The sequence below is a fragment of the Podarcis raffonei genome, chromosome 16 (genome assembly GCF_027172205.1).
Source record: "Podarcis raffonei isolate rPodRaf1 chromosome 16, rPodRaf1.pri, whole genome shotgun sequence".
NCBI lineage: Eukaryota > Metazoa > Chordata > Lepidosauria > Squamata > Lacertidae > Podarcis > Podarcis raffonei.
Genome location: NC_070617.1, coordinates 3,350,892 through 3,369,344, shown reverse-complemented (window position 1 = coordinate 3,369,344; position 18,453 = coordinate 3,350,892). Strand labels below are relative to the sequence as shown.

The following is an 18,453-nucleotide window of genomic DNA, read 5'->3' as shown; positions in this document are numbered from 1 at the left end:
CAAAAAAAGTCTCCTGATTTTGCCATTTAAAAGCAAATGAGCATATTGAGAACCTGTGACTTTAAGAAGACGCGACTGCCCAATCGATCAGCAGCCAAAGGGATTGTGACCTCTGAGTAGCTGCGAGGTTAAAGATCAGTGGTCCCTTCTGTTGCTGCAAGGGCCCAAAAGTCCCCACCAGATGAGCTAATTAGAGGCACGCTTTTGCTCAGAGGGAGGGGGAATAACGAGGAGGTGACACGTTTGTGTGCGTGTGAAAGAGAGAGACAATGTTCAAAAAGTTTAAAAACATCTGTGCTTTTCCAAAGCTGAATTGAGACACCAGTATCCAGAGGACATCAGCGCCACAGATCACATGTGCATTATGTAAGGACAGGGGAAGGAATTAAGTTCAGCTTGCACTGAGAGGCAAACTTCACCCAAGTCATACTTTTCAAAGCAAGACATAGGCAGCATCCTTCGAAATCCGCACGCCTCCAGATTTTGCAATGCAGTTCTCCGGCGGAGATGTAAAAGAATATATTCGAAGTTTGCATATAAATGCCTACACCGGTGGAAAATGTTGTGCAGGAAGTGCATTGCATTAGAACGAATTGTTTTGCAAAGGAAAGGTATGTCTTAGGGGGGAATGCATACAAAAATAAGTATGTTAGGAGAAATTCACACTAAAGTGCTGATTGTTATCGTCATCAATGATTTATTCATTGCTTTCCAAACCGCTGTCTCCAGGAGATTTGCAATAAGATAATTTTAAAAAGCAGGTAAAATCACAAAAACAAATACATTTAAAGCAAGACTAAAAGCCTAACAACTGGACCCTCGTGGTAAAAACCCAACTTTCACGAGGACATTAAAAATATATCTAAATCACAAGTTGATATAGAAATGTGGAGAGCTGAGGTTAAGAGTGGAAAAACAAGAAACTGAAATGGATTGATTCTCTCGTTCCCAACTCCAAGGTGAAAATAATCCTGACTCTTCTGACTCTCTAAAACTTGCAGACAGAAAAATCAGTTCTACGTGCGCCCGTGTACACATGGATTTTTAATAATAACAAAAAGCCTCTTTCGCTTAAGAGGGAACAAGCCAGCCTGTGTAAATATAGCTATACTCTGCATAAGAGGAAACTAAATTCAGCACTGGGCAACGTCAGTGTCAGCGCTCTGAGGTATCCGTAATAGGCATCACTGCAATAGATATCCTTGATTTGCCTGATTTGTTCTAGGCCTGCGGTGGAAAGGGCTGTGAGCTCAGCACAGCACCGAGATGTTGTGTGAGCTCAGCACAGCACTAAAATTGCTGACGTGGAGACTCGCCCCTCCGGCCACCTGGGGCAGTCCAGATGTTTGGGACTACAATACCCATCAGCCAGCACGGCTGGCTCAGCACTAGGTTGGCAAAGGGCGGCTTACAGATTTGTTTTGTTTTTCCTTGCAAAAAAATAATAATTCCACCATGAGGACTGGAGACTTACATTTCACTTGCGGGGGGAAAGAAAAAAAAGTCAGGAAGAGTTTCGGGGAGGGAGATGTGGCCTAGTCTACACATGTAGCAGAACAAGGTAGCAGAATCAGGGACCGTTACTCAGTTAGTAGAAAATCTGCCTTGCATTCAAAGTTTGCGGGTTCAATCCTCAGCTAGGGCTGGGAAAGATTCTGTGCCTGAAACCCTGGAATGCTGCTGGCAGTCAGTGCAGACAAGCTGAGCTACTTGGACAAATTTAGCTTGCTCTTATATTACATCCCAGGGACGCGGGTGGTGCTGTGGGTTAAACCACAGAGCCTAGGACTTGCCGATCAGAAGGTCGGCGGTTTGAATCCCCGCAACGGGGTGAGCTCCCGTTGCTCGGTCCCTGCTCCTGCCAACCTAGCAGTTCGAAAGCACGTCAAAGTGCAAGTAGATAAATAGGTACCACTGCAGCGGGAAGGTAAATGGCGTTTCCGTGCGCTGCTCTGGTTTGCCAGAAGTGGCTTAGTCATGCTGGCCACGTGACCCGGAAGCTCCTTTGGCCAATAAAGCGAGATGAGCGCCACAACCCCGGAGTCAGCCACAACTGGACCTAACGGTCAGGGGTCCCTTTTACCTTTATATTACACTCCATTCTATCGTCTTGCGATTTGAGCCCCTACTTCCTCCTACATCTGTGTTGACCAGCAGGCCTCACTTTTGCAGCCCAAATATCCGTGCTCATAGGGACTAGAAACTTGAATGACGGGTACTCCCTGCAGACTCCTGTGCTGCAGCAGAGGAACTGCAGAAGCGTTACAGGCGCACCGTCTCTTTGCAGCCCCGCAGCGCTGCGGCTGATCCTGAAATATGCATATAGGATAACGAGAGATCCCCTTATGGCTAACCTCGCCCTGTGGCGGGCGAGGTTATCTGAACGAAAGCCTGAAGCTCTGTAGAGTTAAAGGGGCGGGGGAGAGATTGTAGGGTAGAAAATACATGATGAAAAGAGGGGAATGAACCAGCGAGAGAAGGAATACTCATCCGGAATAAACAGTGTCTGATATTGATTTAGGCCTATGGTTAGGAGGAAGAATGTGAAATTGCCGCGGAGTCCTGAGTGGACAGCAGGCTTTGGCTGAGCTGATCAATAGCCCAATACATCAGTCGTAACCATGGAAACCCAGGGCTGGAGATGGGGTGTGGGTAATGGAGATGTGGGGAGAGGAAAGGCCGCGGGGCGGGGGGGGGGGGGAGGCAGAGAAGAGAAGCTTCATCCAAGCTTCTCAAAGAACCCTATTCCTTAAGGACAGGTGTTTGTATGAACGGCAAGAAGCAGGCTATAGGGAGAAAGAGTGGGAGGGGGTGAATGATTTTTGGGGTGGGTTCTGCTCCCCATTCCTAAACTGAATTTTTAAAATATATTTTGGTTCTGCTTCATGTGATATAGGTCAAAGAATATATAACCATTTCAGATTGGGGGCTCGAAGGACATCAGCTTCTGGGTTTCACAGAACTCCTCGTCACGACCCGCAACAAGCATCCTGGGAGGCCCAGAGTCTTGCCCATTTGTATCCCGAGTGAGACATAATGCTGGTTGGTGCCTGAGCTTCTGAAAAAGGGAGACACTTTGCAAGTGGGATGCAAGCTTGCCTAGGAGGTGTGCTCCCCTAGCCTTGAAAGCTGCTATCCCACCTCACTTGATTGGGGCACCTAAGTTGGGGGAGACTCTATAGGCAAGTGCGAAATCCAAACTCTGCAGCCACGTACAAAGGCGATCTGGGTGGCTGCTCCTCAACTTTGAGGCATGGACTGAAAGAGGACTGGGCAGGAAGGATTTCTCTGTCCATGACTGTCGCCTCAGGAACGGGCAAATCTCTAGTGGGTGGTCAATTTCATCTCAGGGGTGGTCAGTTTCACTTGGTTTCCATTTCTCACCTTTCCAAGCTTAACTGAAGCTTGGAAAGGCGAGAAATGGAAACCAAGTGAAACTTGGTTCTCCACATTTCTGCATCAGTTTGTTTTATTCATTTCCTTCAATTTAGGTGAAGGTGACCCGGTGACCCGGAAACTACATCCAGAATGCGGCAGCTAGACTGGTGACTGGGAGCAGCCGCCAAGACCACATAACATCAGTCCTGAGAGATCTGCATTGGCTCCCAGTACGTTTCCGAGCACAATTCAAAGTGTTGGTGCTGACCTTTAAAGCCCTAAACGGCCTCGGCCCAGTATACCTGAAGGAGCGTCTCCACCTCCATCGTTCAGCCCAGACACTGAGGTCCAGCTCCAAGGACCTTCTGGCAGTTCCCTCCCTGCGAGAAGCTAAGCTACAGGGAACCAGGCAGAGGGCCTTCTCAGTGGTGGCGCCCGCCCTGTGGAACGCCCTCCCACCAGATGTCAAAGAGAAGAACAACTACTTGACATTCAGAAGACATCAGGGAAGTTTTTAATGTATGACATATTAGTGTATTTTTGGTCTTTGTGGAAGCCGCCCAGAGTGGCTGGGGAAACCCAGCCAGATGGGCGGGGTACAAATAATAAATTATTATTATTATTATTATTTACATAGCACTTGGGGAGACCCTCAAAGTGGTCTACAAAGATTTGCAATGATGGTGACGATTTGCCTAACACACACCATTTTTGCCATCGGTTTCCCCTAACACGACTCCATTATTTTCATTAATGTTTGTGGATTTTAATGCACACTTCTTAAGAGATGCTGTTTGTGTACACATTTTTTCGGGATGTGTGTAAAACTGCAGTGTAAAATTCCGGGAATGGCAAATCTTGAAGGAATAACCGAGATTTTGATCAGTGATTATTTTGAGGAGTGCAGATGAGGCAGGAACTCATTTTTCTCCCCCATTCCCACTGGTCGTGCTTCCTGCATAGAACCTCCATGCTCAGGAGCAGTATAGCAGTGAAGACCAGATGCTTGGGGACAGCCAAGAGGGAGGGGCTGCTTCCCTTCTCGTCCGCTTCCTGAAGGCATCCGGTTGGGCACTTTGGGGGGGGGGCTGTAGGAAAGGCTCCAGGATTCGATAGACCCTCCTCCTGAACCAACAGGGATCTTTTTAGAGTAGGAGAATGAGTCACTGCTAGGAGCAATCTGAGATGGTCAGTATTTAGGGAACTGTTTTGGTCACGGTGGTTCTTTAAAAGCTTAATGGATGTTAATGGGAAGGGATCTGCACCACCAGCAGGATTTGGGCTTTTTTTAAGTTAGCGGGAGGTGAGGGGATGACTTGCAGTGGGGCCGCCCCACCTAAGATCCTCATAATGCCCCCTGCCCATTCTGTGATTACTCTCAGGGAGAAAGCTTCTGTGGGCTACAATGGGAACTTTCAAAAAGGTAATTGCAAGATTTTGGGGGTGAGATTTTCATGGGGGTCACAATCGGGGCGGCGGAGTTTAAACTCCCCCCCATTGCACCTAAGGGGGCGGGACTTGCACTTATTTATGTACCGTGGTACCTCAGGTTAAGTACTTAATTTGTTCCGGAGGTCTGTCCTTAACCTGAAACTGTTCTTAACCTGAAGCACCACTTTAGCTAATGGGGCCTCCTGCTGCTGCCGCGCCGCCAGAGACCGATTTCTGTTCTTATCCTGAAGCAAAGTTCTTAACCTGAAGCACTAGTTCTAGGTTAGCGGAGTGTGTAACCTGAAACGTATGTAACCCGAGGTACCACTGTATTTATTTTAACACTGCCAGCCTTGCACACATCCCTCATAACGCTCGCTTAGGCCCTGAGCGTCTCCCGTTATTAGGAATCAACAGTAATCTGCAACAACTGTACTCATATTTAAAAATGCCACAACTTGAGATTGCACCCGGTTAAAGAAATCTCAGCCTATCAGCCGCATGTGGCGCAGTCTGCAGAACTGCACAGGGGGGTGAAAGGGGAGGCTTTGAAGGAAAGAGGTTGGTTTTGTTGCTCTTTTATCATGCATGCATCTGTTGCAAGAGAAAAAGGAGAATCAACCCACCATCATTGTGGAAGAGGCATTGTCCCCTGTGTGAGAGAGAAGGCAGGGAAGGAAATACTGTATTTTTCACTCTATAAGATGCACCAGACCATAAGACGCACCTAGTTTTCGGAGGAGGAAAACAAGAAAAAAAATATTCTGAATTTCAGAAGCCAGAACAACAAGAGGGATCGCTGCGCAGTGAAAGCAGCGATCCCTCTTGCTGTTCTGGCTTCTGGGATAGCTGCGCAGCCTGCATTCGCTCCATAAGACGCACACACATTTCCCCTTACTTTTTAGGAGGGAAAAAGTGAATCTTATAGAGCAAAAAATACGGTACCTCTTTTTAAAAAACAAAAGGTATTCTACCTGTGTGGCAGAGTAGAGGCGTATACCTCTTCTAAAATGGTTTTGGAAGAGGCATTCTCATGTCCGCGGGAAGAAGGGATCTTTCTGCCCTTTTTTTGTTTTGTTTCTGTTTACCGCTTCCTTTTTTAAAACAATATCGATTCGTTGGCCACATAAAAAATTGCAAACATAGCAAAAAAGAAATAAAACAAAGAATAAAAAATGTAAAGCGTCACGGCCAGGAAGGACAAAAGTACAAAGACATGGGACGCAGCTCTACAGGAATAATCAAGTATTAACTCGTGGCAATATTCCCTTTACAAATAATATGGATATATATATATACAGTATATAAAAGGATTCTTCACCTGTGAGTTCCATCGTTCTTGAGAACAAAGGTTCTATAAAGTCTTAAGAGAGCCAGACGTTTGCATATACTTCCATAAATATAAGATGGTATCAGGAGAGGTCTTGGGGTAAGGTTGTGGGGTAAGGTGTGATGCCTCTTCCAAAGTGGTGTTATAAAAGGCATACCTGGGTTGCAGGGAGTACCAGTTCCCAAACATTGTTTAAAAAAATACAGTTTAAAAAGAAAAATGTGTACTTTGTTTTTTCAGACCCACCACCTACTTAATCTCAAGCAGCTTTCAAGTTTGTTGAAAGAGTTTTAACTTTTTGCTATTTATTCGCAAATCACCTCTGTATCGCACTTCACACCTTGAAGCAGGTGTGTTTGTACACACACATATTTATTTTCCTCCATTTATGTTCCACCTCTTTTTCTCCAAAGAACTCAAGGCGACGGACAAAATCCCCTCCCTCCCTATTTTATCCTTACAGCAACCCTGTGAGGCAGGTTCGGCTGACATACACACATACCTAATATATCATTTACTCTGACCGATTAAGCGCATTGCAATAGGCCTCAAGCCTCTGTGATAATAATGCCATCGAAATTTCAAAATCAGACAACGTACTAGCGATCAACCCCAGTTGCTGGGTGCAGATACCCACCCAGGACTACTCAGCACCCCTGAAAGTATGTATTCGAGGTGCTGAATCACATATAGGTTTGCCAAAGTGTGTGCTGAGGAAATAAGTAGTTTTGCTCCCCAATAATACGTCCCCACAAAAATGTAGGAAAGACAGAGAGATGTATAAGTAAATATACCAGATGCCATAGAAGCCTCATGTTGCTACCATTTCCCCCTCTTACCCTGCACTTCAAATCTTAAAAATGGTCTGAAATTTCACAGCTGAAGCATTACCTTCCCCCATAGGCACAATGTCAAGGAAATAAACAACTTTCTGACTTTTAGAAGACATCTGAAGGTAGCCCTGTTTAGGGAAGTTTTTAATGTTTGATGCCGCCAATATATAAATATTATTATTATTATTATTATTATTATTATTATTATTATTATTATTATTATTATGTTCCTCTGTTGTTTCTGGGCAACCTGGCTTCACGCAACCCCTGCAAAGTTTTTAGGGGTTTTCGCTTGCAAATAGGTCAGCGGCTCTTGCAGCAGGAAGAAGGACGCCCCCTGCTGACGGCCACGGGCAAAACCTCTCTCACCACAAGGCCTACCACAGCAGCACTTGTGAATGTGATCCCAGGAGCCGTGAAGCCACACATACCAAGAGAAAATAAGAAGAAACGAGGGCGTGCACCATCTGAACTATGCAAGGATGCTGACACGGCGCAGTTTAATTCACGTGGCTCAGCCAGCCCCCCTTCCCCTCCTGTCACCCCTGGAAAACCACCCACCTACCTGGGCCTGGGATGAACCTGGAAGGAGACTCAGCAGCGTGGGACTGGCTGGCGGAAGACAATACGCAGAGGATCCAGGTGGAGAAGAAGGCTACAAGGCCGAGGACCGAGAGAATCCGGCTTATATACGGCAACGAGGCTAGGCTGCCGGTTCATCTCCACTCATAAAAAAACAGAAAACCAACCCTAATGTTTAAACACACGCAGACACATGAACACACACTCACTCACTTGGTCCTCCCGGCAAATTAAAACAGCTCCGGCGTGGGGCGTGCGTGCGAGCGAGTGAATCTTCGAGACCCAGAAACATATTGCAGGGTTGGTTATTGATTTTCATTCTGCCCCCCCCTCCACCCCATCCCCTTCTAGCAGATCAATGCAGCCCCAATCAATAAGCCGAGCAGGAGATTCACCCATGTGGTACACACTGGAACACGCTCGCTCTCGTTCTTTCTCTCTCTCTCTCTCTCTCTCTCTCACACACACACTCACTCACACACACACTCTCACTCCATATGCACGCCTAGAGAGAGAGAGAGAGAGCTGGAGCTCTAGATGACAAGGGCACACTTTGGTTTTTGGAGATGTGCCGGTCCCACGCTGGGAAGAAATAATAATAATCCACGCTTCCACAATTCCCAGACAAACAGGAGTCTGCTTAATTGACACAAATGTGAGCAGTGTGGGCCCTTCTATCCCAGCGAGGGCTGTATCCTCACACTGCACAGTGGATCTGGGGCACCATTAAAACAGCATATTATTTTATACCCTCCCTAAGGAGACCATCAAGGTGGCATTGTTCTCTCTGTCCCCGTCCCATTTTATTCCTAAAACAACCTTGCAAGGTAGGTTAAACAGAGAGAAAGTAACTGAACTGAGCTCACCCAGTAAGCTTCATTGGGGGTTTGAACTTGGGTCTCCCCAGACTTTGCCTGATACTCGAGTGTCCAGCTTTGTGCCCCCCAGATATTGTTTGACACCAGTTTTTTCCTTCTTCAAGGCATACAGTGGCTGGATACATGATTTTTGAAGGTTTTAGGGAAATGGAATGGGGGAACAGTCCACAACCACCTTGTAAGTTGTTTTTAAATGTTGGTAATGTGTGCTTCTAGACATACTTTAAAAGGGGGGTGTTTCCCTTTTTAATATCCACTGGGAAAACAAGACGGATTTAGTCCCATCTCTTCTGATAACTGAGATGGGCCAGACTTTGGTGGCTCTGTCTGTTCCTACCAGAGAATCAGTCAATGTCCCCTGACCCGTCCATTGTTAAGTCAAGGTGTTAAGGAAGGCCTGTTTGAGGTTGCGGCATCACAGATGGCTCCAAGGAAGCTGCTTCCTCCCGTTTGCCCTGGAAAGTCAGTTGAGGCCTCCAGCACCTCTTCTGCAAGCACCACGGACAGCTCCGAGAGAGAGACACTTTCTCCCTGGAGAATGTGACAGCCTGCCCTTTCCCAAGCTCCACCCTCATGGCCCCAAGACTGTGGACCTTAAGGAACCAAGCCCTTTATTACTATTATTATTATTATTATTATTATTATTAATACCCCACCCATATGGCTGGGCTTCCCCAGCCACTCTGGGCGAATTCCAACAAAATATTAAAATACAGTAATGCATCAAACATTAAAAACTTCCCTAAACAGGGCTGCCTTCAGATGTCTTCTAAAAGTCAGATAGTTGTTTATTAGCTTGACATCTGATGGGAGAACGTTCCACAGGGCGGGCGCCACCACCGAGAAGGCCCTCTGCCCGGTTCCCTGTAACCTCACTTCTCGCAGGGAGGAAACCGCCAGAAGGCCCTCGGAGCTGGACCTCAGTGTCTGGGCTGAATGATGGGGGTGGAGACGCTCCTTCAGGTATACAGGACCAAGGCCGTTTAGGGCTTTCAAGGTCTGCACCAACACTTTGAATTGTGCTTGGAAACGTACTGGGAGCCAATGTAGGTCTTTCAAGACTGTTGTTATGTGGTCTCGGCGGCTGCTCCCAGTTACCAGTCTAGCTGCCACTTTCTGGATTAGCTGTAGTTTTTCAGTTTTGTCTTTCAGTTGGAGGAGAATGAGGAGCAGGGTAAGTATCACTCAGCTGGGAAGGAGTCTGAGACAGGAACCCTGAAAGATTCTACCTCCCTGAGCTTAAGCATGTTGGATTCAAGCACTGCCTGTGTGACGGCCACGTCTGCCCAACAGCGCAGGGAGCATGTTCAGCAGGAGACCCCACAGAAATCTCTGGGATCCCCACGTGGGAGAATAATGTGATCCACTGCACATTTTCCCGCCACACTTAACCTAATTCACACTTTCGAAAACAAGAGTGTTTGTATGAACTTAACGGTGCTTAGTTTATCTTTTGGTTGCTATTTTGTTAATGCCATTCATATTGTTTTATATATTATAAATGCTGTCTTGATTCATTAATCATATTATGTCACTATTCCTTTAATTGTGATGTTTAGCTTACGTTTTATTTGTTGCTTTGTTAATAGCATTTTATAGGTTGTAATTGTTTTACTGGTGATTTGTTCATTATTCTGTATAATTTGTATTGTATTTGGGATCTTCTATGTATGCTCTACCATGTTATTCTTATTTGTTGTTTGTAAGCTGCTTTGGGATTCATTTGAGTGAAAAGCAACGTGTAATAAACCAAATCAATACAGGAGCCAAAATACAGCCGTCCTTTGAAATTCACGCTTCTCCGAATTTTGCAACGCAAGTGCTCCAGAGAAGCTATGTGTACAATAAGTCCAAATACAGGGGTGTGCATATAAATGTGTAGATTAAAGAAAATAAACTTGCAGAAATGCATTGCGTTGGGGAAACAGCTTTCCAAAGGTATGTCTCTCAGGCTATATTGACCAGGGGGGTAGGGAATGTACATCATGATAAATCTTCACTGAAATGCTGGTTTTGAGAATTAAAAAACAAATAAATTCCAAACTGATGTGGAAATGCGGAGAGCTGAACTTTAAAAGAGTGAAAAATTGAGAGAAGCTAAAATTGAGAGAAATTGACAGAAATTTGTCAGATATCAGAATCTCCCACAAAAAAATCAGAATGAATTATTATGCAATAGTTGGCACCGTCCGATCTCCTAGCAAACAAGCACTCAATAAAACAGGTCGTTTATTGTTCTTTGTGAAATGGGGCCCTTTGCCGTCCTGACCAACACAGCGATAGATTTGGCTCACACATCTCACCTGCCTTGTAGGGTGTTGGGCGGAGGATTTCAGCAGAAAACTCCTCCGAGATGATAGATAGATTTCCCACCCACCCCAATTGTATTGATTTAAAGAGCCATTCCAAGCAAGTCTTCCAAACCATCTCACCCCCAAGGATCTTAAAACGCTTGGCAGTTTTTATTTGGGCCCTCAATCTCTTTTAAAATTTGTAGTAGTCCGCAGCGCTTGCGTGTTTGCAAAGCAGGGAAACAAACGACCAGATTAGATTCAGCCGAAGGTCTCCTGGTGAGTCTATGTCTCGGTCTCACTTTTCATCTTTCAAAACTCATGCTACGATTTCCTACATGGAAGGAAACACACTCCCATGTCGGAAACAACACACAAACTCCCACGTATACAAGTAAGGATGGATAAATCTGTCATGTTCTGTTTACTAAGTTTTTCATTTCTCCAGTCTTAAACTCAGTTCTCCACATTCCTGCAGCCATTCTCAGTGGAAAAGAATTCTTCTGAAAATTTGCCACTGTTTTGGTGCAAATTTCTCCTAACAAACACATTTTTGTATGCAGTTTTGACTGAGGTACACATTATTGCAATTTCCCCAATAGACTGGATCCTTGTACATTATTCCCATTAGCGTATTCTTTTTCGTTCATGTTTCCCACTAATATATACATTTTGCACATGGTGTTTTGTTGGCTAAGTGCATTACAAAATTCAGAGAAGTGTGGATTTCAAAGGATAACTGTGTTCTGGGTTGAGAAGTGCAAATGAGGTAGTTTCTCATTACGATGCAAACAAATCAGATTTCACCTCCGTCACTATGTACAAACCTCACGCAAAACATTCTGTATGTGAGGGGGGTACGTCTTGGAACAAAGAATTTACTCTTTGCTCATAAGAATAGAACTAGTGTTATGAACGCTGGAAGCTTCATGACAGATAAAAGAAAATCTTTTGTTTTTCCAAGCTAGATTTTTATTAACATAAAACACATACATATACATTTACACAATACATGTACACAACACACTACCTTATTTTCATAACATAAAACATACCTTCATTATATAATACCTACCTATACTATACATATCAACACACCTACCCCACACAGACACCCACCAAGTGACTTGACTTCCAGCCGTTCTTGTTATGCTACTTTATTTTTCCAACTAGCTTAAACACATTTCATTATTTCTTTAATCTCTTCTTCTATCTTGACTTTACTCTCCTTTCAATCTAACCATTTTCTGGATTCACTCAGTATCTGTCAGAAATTCTACTTTTTCCACATAAATTTTGATGTGTTCCTTAAAGATAACCCCCTCCTTATTCACTTTTTGTACCATTTCTCCTCTTATCCTCCCAGTTAGTTCGGCAATATGGAAGTAAGGCAAAGGTAAAGGGACCCCTGACCATTAGGTCCATTCATGACCGACTCTGGGGTTGCAGCACTCATCTCGCTTTACTGGCCGAGGGAGCCGGCATACAGCTTCTGGGTCATGTGGCCAGCAGGACTAAGCCGCTTCTGATGAACCAAAGCAGCGCACGGAAACGCCGTTTACCTTCCCACCAGAGCGGTACCTATTTATCTGCTTGCACTTTGACGTGCTTTCGAACTGCTAGGTTGGCAGGAGCAGGGACCGAGCAACGGGAGCTCACCCCGTGGCGGGGATTCAAACCGCCGACCTTCTGATCGGCAAGTCCTAGGCTCTGTGGTTTAACCCACAGCACCACCCGCGTCCCAATATGGAAGTATTCCATCATTTTAGATAACCAGTCTGTTTTAGTTGGAACGCTGCTGCTTTTCCAATTGCACACAGTACACAGTTAAACTATGGCACTCACTCCCTTTGGAGACAGTGATGGGCACCAACCTAGACAGCTTTAAAAGAGGGTTGGACAAATTCATGGAGGAGGCGACTATTGACGGCTACAAGCCACGAAGGCAATTCTCTGCCTCCATGTTCAGAGATAGCAATGGTGCTGAGCACTAGTTGCTGGGAAGAGTGCGCAGAAGGGGAGAGTGCTCTTCTGTTTGGGTCCCCCTTGCTCCTTTCGCACAGGCATCTGGTTGGCCATTGTAAGAACAAGATGCTGGACTGGACGAGACATTGGCTGGATCCAGCAGGGCTCTGTTCTTATGGAACCTCCAGGTCCAGAGGCAGTCTATCTAGATTCCTTGGCTCTATGGGGCACATGAGCACTAGAACAACAGGATGCTGGAATAGATGGGCTCCCAATGCTTTTCTTATGCTGTTGTTTAGTCGTGTCTGACTCTTCGTGACCCCCTGGACCAGAGCACGCCAGGCCCTCCTGTCTTCCACTGCCTCCCGCAGTTTGGTCAAACTCATGCTGGTAGCTTTGAGAACACTGTCCCACCATCTCGTCCTCTGTTGTCCCCTTCTCCTTGTGCCCTCCATCTTTCCCAACATCAGGGTCTTTTCCAGGGAGTCTTCTCTTCTCCTGAGGTGGCCAAAGTCTTGGAGCCTCAGCTTCAGGATCTGTCCTTCCAGTGATTTCCTTAAGAATGGATAGGTTTGATCTTCTTGCAGTCCATGGGACTCTCAAGAGTCTCCTCCAGCACCAGAATTCAAAAGCATTCATTCTTCGGTGATCAGCCTTCTTTATGGCCCAGCTCTCACTTCCATACATCACGACTGGGAAAACCAGAGCTTTTACTATACGGACCTTTGTTGGCAAGGTGATGTCTCTGCTTTTTAAGATGCTGTCTAGGTTTGTCATTGCTTTTCTCCCAAGAAGCAGGCGTTTTTGAATTTCGTGACTGCTGCCACCAAAGATTTATGCCATTTCTTATGTTAGAACTGGCATAAATCTTAGCGGTGGTATGGAATGGTTCTATTAAGTCAGGGGTGGGGGAGCCTTTCTCAGACTGGGGGGGCCCACATTCCTTTCTGGGCAAGCTTTCTGGGGCCACATACCTATGGGGGCAGAGCCAGAGGCAAAAGTGGGCAGAGCAATGAAGATATATTTTACCTTTGCACAGGAGACCAAATTGTGCATACACACCCGCACACCCCGGGCAAGCGAGGGGCATTCAGAGAGCTCAAGGACACATCTCTGCCCTGCAAAAACAAGGAAGGGGCGGAGCAGGATCCATAAGGGGTGTGGCCTGAGAAGAGGCGGGGCTTGGGGACAGTTTCAAAGGCCAAACAGAGAGACTTGGAGGGTCATATTGTGGCTCTGATCTGCGTGGGGTTGTTGCCATCGGAATCACTCTTTACTCCTATGTGGTGTGGGGAGCTGCTCATTGGTGAGGAAAAAATACTCTGGACATGCTCAGAGGACTTGTAAGTGAGTAGACCAAGGATGAGAGAGGGTGGTTCTACACATGCAAGATGAATTTTCTACAATGCCGACTCATCAGGCGGGGACACTTCCTAGAAGACAACTGTGCAGAGAAATTTCGTCCCTTATGGCCACCCCATCTTAACAGCATCCTTAATTTTGGCTTAGAAGCGCAGAACTCCCTGCAGAAAAAGGAACGGGTTCTGTTTGAGACATGGGAAGGTTAGAAAAACAAAAGGCACCCTATTAAATCTGGGGCGATCTCTCTTGTCTTTTTCTGTGCCTTCCAAAGGAAGAAAATTATACACACACATATATATATATATATTGAGCGCTCCCCAGCAGCCAAGAACTTTGGAGCCATCTAGCAAACAGCCCTAATTCTTGTCTTTCCTGTTGCCATAGCTGCAGAGCAATTCCGGGTGTATTGATGTCCCCCCATTGATCTGTGCGATGGTGCGGTGTCTGGACATGCAGCACAGCCATTGTGCCCGGGAAGCTGACAGACACCAATCAATACCGCCCGATCTCTCTCCTGCCACCCCTCCCCGCCATTACCATCCCAACCCCTCTCTCCCCCCCCCCTCGCCCCCAGAATCCTCTTTTGTGTTGCTATCACCTTAGGTAAGGAAGTGAGGCAGATCCCACACCTGCGATTTGGGCCTGGCGGTAGAGAACTTTTGGGGGCCGGGGGTGTCATTTTAGAAGCGTTCAGTGGAAGGGGTGTGTAGTTCGGTGATGGGACACCTGCGGTGCCTGCAGATGGCCCTGGGTTCAACTGCAGGTAGGGCTGACAGAGACCCACGTGTCAGAATCGTGTTTTCAGGGTCATGAGGACTGGAATCTTGCTTTATTTTCTAGGGGAGGGTTGCACTGGTGGAGCACAGGCTCTGCATGCAGAATAATAATAATAATAATAATAATAATAATAATAATAATAATAATTTATTATTTCTACCCCGCCCATCTGGCTGGGCTTCCCCAGACACTCTGGGCAGCTTCCAAAAAAATATTAAAATCCTGTAATACATCAAACATTAAAAGCGTCCCTAAACAGGGCTTCTTTCAGATGTCTTCTAAAACTCTGGTAGTTGTTGTTCTCTTTGACATCTGGTGGGAGGGCGTTCCACAGGGCAGGTGCCACCACCGAGAAGGCCCTCTGCCTGGTTCCCTGTAACTTGGCTTCTCGCAGTGAGGGAACCGCCAGAAGGCCCTCGGCGCTGGACCTCAGCGTCCGGGCAGAACGATGGGGCCACGTTCGATTCTCAACATCTCCAGGAGAAACCCTGGAGAGCCACTGCCAATCAGTGAAGACAATCTGACTCCTCTGTGGGAGGAGCTGCCTCTCTTTCTGTTTAAATCAGCCCTTTCTTCAGAACTTCATGAGGACTGGAACCTTAAGGGAAGGGCCATAGCTCGATGGTGGAGCACCAGCTTAGGTAGGGGGCTTAAAAGAAGCAGCACCCTAAATCAGGCGTGGTTAAGCACTCCACCTAGGGCAGGGGTCTGCAACCTTTAAGACAAAAAGAGCCACTTGGACCCGTTTCCGAAGGAAAAAAAACTGGGAGCCGCAAAACTCGTCATTATAAAAATAATTTTTTTGTCACTTTATTATTTCTTTGTTTGACCCCTCAGAATTACTCCTCCTCATAGAAATAAATGTTAAATTAACAAGTTACCTTTTTGTGTGTGTGTGTTCTTCACTCCCTTTCAAAACAGTGACCAGCGTACATGCCCCCTTTCAATGCAGTGACCAGCGTACATGCCCCTTACAATGTAGCGGGCGGGCGGGAAGGTGACGTCGGGACGGTGCGTGACTAACGCACGCACCGCCCCCATGCGACGTCACAGCCAGTACAGCGCCCGCCACAGCGGGGAGTGTCGGGGCGCACAATGCGCCTCCTCCCCTCGCTAGTATCCGCCCCGGAGCCGCGGCAAAGGTGTAAAAGAGCCACATGCGGCTCCGGAGCCGCGGGTTGCAGACCCCTGACCTAGGGGATGCCTCAGAGAGTCCCAAAATACGTCGCACCTTTCCCGGCCCTTTGCCCGCTGATTTCCCTGCAAAGGTTTTCTCTTTTTGCTGCTGCCTCTGCCAAAAACCCTGCGCTTTGCCTCCACCGCCTTCCCTCCCAGCGACTACGCAGCTGCTAACGATGTTGCTAATAATAACGAGCTGCACATTAAAAACCCATCCTCGGCTTTGGAGTGGCTGGCAGCAGCAGCCAGAGAGAACCTCCCCCGCCGCACTTTCCCAAGAGCCGTCCAGAGAGGGGCCTTCGACGTCAGCCGGGATGCGAGGCGGCGAAGAAGCTGGAGGGGTTCAAAGGATGAGCTTAGGCCAATTATGCAAGGCTTTCGCCCACACACAGAGATCAGATTCTGTGCCGATTAATCCCGAATAAATGCCTCTCCCCGTTCCCGTTGCTTAGAGCACCTGCTTTGCATGCAGAAGGTCCCGGGTTCAATCCCCGGAAACTCCAGGTAATCCTGGAAGGACCTGTGCCTGAAACCCTGGAGAGCCTCTGCCAGTCATGGAACTGTAGCGTTGGAAGGAGCCTCGAGGGTCATCCAGTCCAACCCCAAATCTCTTGCCCAACGTGGGGCTCAAACACACAACCCTGTGGCTTAGAGTCTCATGCTCAAGTTAGATTATCCTTCACCAGGAACAGGGCCTTGTCAGTGTTGGCTCCGACCTGGTGGAATGCTCTGTCCCATGAGACCAGGGCCCTGCAGGATTTAACTTCCTTCCGCAGGGCCTGTAAGACAGAGCTATTCCGCCCGGCTTTCAATTTGAACTTAGTCTGATCTTTTATTCCCCTTCCTTCCCTTTTTATGAAGATTCCCCGCTCTGGGATCCCACAGCTAATTCTCCCCTGGTTTCCTCACTGGCCCAAATAGGACTAATTTAGCCAGCTAGCCCTGGTGATCATCTAAAGTTTATTGGATGGGTTTCCCCCCTAAATTGATTTTTGATTTAATTGTTATTCATGTTTTATACCGTATTTTATGCTGTTTTTTTGTAGCATCAATTAAGTGTTTTAAATTTGTTGTTAGCTAACCTGAGCCCGGTTTTCTGAACTGGGAAGGGTGGGGTATAAATAAAAAAATATTATTATTATTATTATTATGCTCTACCAACTGAGCCATCCCGACTGGTCAGTGTAGAAGATGGACAAATAGTCAGAGGGCAGATCCACGCGGTGCGTTCAAAGAGCATCCAATGTGTGCTTAAAGCACACGACTTCCCAAAGGAACCTTGGGAACTGTGCTTTGTGAAGGGAGCTGGGAATTGCTGCCAGAGGCGTATCTAAGCTCATTTGCACATTGGCAAGGAGATGCATTGGCTCCCTGAAATTGGGAAAGGAGTACGACAAGCCTGTATATTGTCTCCCTGCTTATTTAACTTACATGCAGAACTCATCATGCGAAAGGCTGGGCTGGATGAATCCCAAGCCGGAATTAAGATCGCCGGAAGAAATATCAACAACGTCAGATATGCAGATGACACAACCTTGATGGCAGAAAGTGAGGAGGAATTAAAGAACCTTTTAATGAGGGTGAAAGAGGAGAGCGCAAAATATGGTCCGAAGCTCAACATCAAAAAAACGAAGATCATGGCCACTGGGCCCATCACCTCCTGGCAAATAGAAGGGGAAGAAATGGAGGCAGTGAGAGATTTTACTTTCTTGGGCTCCATGATCACTGCAGATGGTGACAGCAGCCACGAAATTAAAAGACGCCAGCTTCTTGGGAGAAAAGCAATGACAAACCTAGGCAGCATCTTAAAAAGCAGAGACATCACCTTGCCAACAAAGGTCCTTATAGTTAAAGCTATGGTTTTCCCAGTAGTGATGTATGGAAGTGAGAGCTGGACCATAAAGAAGGCTGATCGCCGAAGAATGGATGCTTTTGAATTCTGGTGCTGGAGGAGACTCTTGAGAGTCCCATGGACTGCAAGAAGATCCAACCTCTCCATTCTGAAGGAAATCAGCCCTGAGTGCTCACTGGAAGGACAGATCCTGAAGCTGAGGCTCCAAGACTTTGGCCCCCTCATGAGAAGAGAAGACTCCCTGGAAAAGACCCTGATGTTGGGAAAGATGGAGGGCACAAGGAGAAGGGGGCGACAGAGGACGAGATGGTGGGACAATGTTCTCAAAGCTATGTTCTCAATGTTAGCATGAGTTTGACCAAACTGCGGGAGGCAGTGGAAGACAGGAGTGCCTGGCGTGCTCTGGTCCAGGGGGTCACAAAGAGGCGGACGCGACTAAACGACTAAACAACAACAAAGCCGTCATCTAAAGCCTAGCGAAGGGGCCCAGAGAGTTGCTGCACTAGCCTGTGCCGGTGACTGGATGCCTCCACCAAGGGAACGCGCAGGCAGCGCTGGCCGACTCCTAGCCACTCCAAGCAAGAATGGAGAGACG

At 46.8% G+C, this 18,453-nt stretch overlaps 1 protein-coding gene across 1 annotated transcript in view; it reads right to left on the bottom strand.

Annotated features, from left to right (window-relative positions):
• Positions 1 to 7,808, bottom strand: part of LOC128403857 (hepatocyte nuclear factor 6-like) — a 63,304-nt gene extending 55,496 nt beyond the window's left edge. The window contains exon 1 of the mRNA XM_053368964.1: positions 7,538 to 7,808. The gene's annotated coding sequence lies outside the window, so the exon portion shown is untranslated. The remainder of the gene's footprint in view (positions 1 to 7,537) is intronic.
• Between the last annotated feature and the right edge of the window lie 10,645 nt (positions 7,809 to 18,453).